Source organism: Morone saxatilis, unplaced genomic scaffold (genome assembly GCF_004916995.1).
Source record: "Morone saxatilis isolate NCDOM2014 unplaced genomic scaffold, NCSU_SB_2.0 Contig22, whole genome shotgun sequence".
In the NCBI taxonomy this organism is placed as follows: domain Eukaryota; kingdom Metazoa; phylum Chordata; class Actinopteri; family Moronidae; genus Morone; species Morone saxatilis.
Window position 1 is genome coordinate 26,297,281 of NW_023339785.1, and position 2,400 is coordinate 26,299,680.

At 41.8% G+C, this 2,400-nt stretch overlaps 1 protein-coding gene across 1 annotated transcript in view; it reads left to right on the plus strand.

Moving 5' to 3' along the window:
- Nucleotides 1–2,400, plus strand: part of LOC118333399 (transcription factor COE3-like) — a gene marked incomplete in the record, with an annotated part of 64,521 nt that overhangs the window by 39,637 nt on the left and 22,484 nt on the right.

A 2,400-nucleotide genomic window follows, 5' to 3' on the forward strand; every position in this document is an offset into this window, starting at 1 on the left:
ACACAGTAACACACACACACAGGCCAGATGATGTCACACAGAGATCTTCTGATTGGTCAAAGTGAAACAAACGGTCCAACATGAAAAGCTACCAGTCTGTGTGCTAAGCTAAGCTAACAGTTTAAGTGTGGAGATAAAACAGTGTTGCATTCACTGACAATCACCGCTGCGGGAAAATCCAAAACTGTAACTTTTAATCTGAACACAAACAGCTGATTCTGGTGTCAACAAACAAACAAACAAACAAAACAAACAACCACAAACAGTGGATGTTTGTCCTGCAGTAAACAGCTCACGTCTCCTCTTCTGGTTGCCGTCTCCAGCTCAGCGTGTTGGATCGTCTCCTTCGAGGTCATCGTCTGTCGTGGGAAATAAGAGGGCTCTGTGTGTGTGTGTGTGTGTGTGTGTGTGTGGTTGCCAGCAGCAGGGAGGGAGCGCTCTGATTGGCTGAGAGGGAAACAATGTGGTTAATGCCGACTGTTTCTCCTCTGAGTCACCAGGAAATACAAGTCCAGTAGAAACAGTCTCTAATGATTAAATATCTTTATTTAACTCATAAACACAAACTGTTGACTGTTAGCTTCCACTCACCAAACCTCTATTCAAGTTTCAGTGTATTTAAGATTGACTCAGATAAACGTCGACAGGCTGTTGTTATCAGGCTGATTTATGTTTTAATGTCTTTATATGTTTCAGTAGTTTGTTTTTTGTAACTTTTGGTGATCGAACTGTCGTCAGATGTGTTGTTTGTTCAGTGTTAAACTACCAGTGTTTAAGTCTCAGCGTCTGCAGTGTGACAACTTAATGTTGGTGTTTTCCAGAGGGAGTTCTGAATGAGTGTAGAAGCTGTACGACACTGAACAACAGTACAGCTGCACCAAGTGTTGCTTCCTGCTCCGAACTTCCTGTAGTTCTGTTTCAGCTAGGTGGCTGAAAACATTGTCGCCGTTTTCACGGTTCCCACGGCGATGGTAACAGTGGCGTTTTCCAAAGATTTCACTCAAAGTATAAAAGCTGCAGTTTACAGGTTAAACACATTAAATACAGTTTATGAACTCTGGCTTTAGTTTATTAGTGATACTTTCAAACCTTGAGACCTTAAACACAAACAAATAAACAAATGAATGAATGAAAACTGATGAATGAATATTTATGTTTTTTCCTGAATATTAAAAGATAAATTAAAACTTAAAACAGAATGAAACAAAACAACAATAAACAGATTGTATTAATAAAGTTACCAGATAAAGTTTCCATTGTTCAGTTTTGGCAGTTTGGTGAAATTCATTAAAATGATTTAAATTAAGTTTCTTAACTTCATTGTCATTAAGACACAGGCGGACAAAATGATGAAAATAAAGTTTCATTTATTGAATCAGCACACTGAATATATTTATAATAATAATAATAATGATAATGTTTATCTCTAACGTTGTTGTTGTTGTGCATTCATGGTGAGCTGACTCTCTCTCTCAGTGTGAGTGAGTGTCTCTCGCCCTCTGTGCTGTAATACCTCAGGGAGCTCCAGCAGAGGCCTCCACCTCCCCACTGCTGCTCCTCTGGGACTCCACACCTCCTCCTCTTCTTCCTCCTCTTCCTCTTCCTCTCTGTTGTCTCTTCTATCAGCTGATCACCCTCAGTTCATTCACACTCTGAGACTGTCATTACTTTCTCTTCCTTTATTTTCCTCCCTTCCTCCCGTTCCTCTCTCTCTCCTCTTCCTTTATCATTCCCTGTTTTATTTTATTTTCCTCTTTTTTCTTGTTTCCTTCCTTTTGCCTCCTTTATTTCCTCCTTTCCTCTTTTACTTCCCCTTCTTCCCCTTTTTCCTCCTCTTCCTCTGACCCCCACTCCATCCTGTGTGTGTTTGTATTAATTTTATTTATTAGTGTTGTTATTGTTATTAACAGCCGTCGCTGTGGCGACCTGCTGTGCTGCGGGCACTCAGATCGGACGCTTCCTCCTGTTGGCTGATGGGAAAACAGCCCTGGGGCGAGAGAGAGTGTGTGTGTGTGTGGTCTGCAGTGATGAAGGCTTCCTGCTGACTCTTCTTCTTCGTCTGGGTTCAAACATTCGTCCCTTCATCTCTCTGCCGGCAACCATTTTGGCTCTGAGTGTGATTCAGAATGAAATCTGATTGGTCGAAGGTGTGAGACACCGTTAGGTTTGACAGACAGTGTGTAACTGGCGGTGTGTGCTTTCAGATACACTTTCTCTGATTGGTGGGCGTGTCTGAGGTGTTGCCCAATCAGCAGTGACGTGTATGTAAACACGTGTTCATGAGATTGTCCACGTCATTGTTTGGAGTCATATTGAAGAAACATTCACTGCTTTCAGTTTCTATAAAGTGAATGTTTGTGGTTGTGTCCCCGTACGAAGGCTGAGTCCTTCCTGCAGCGG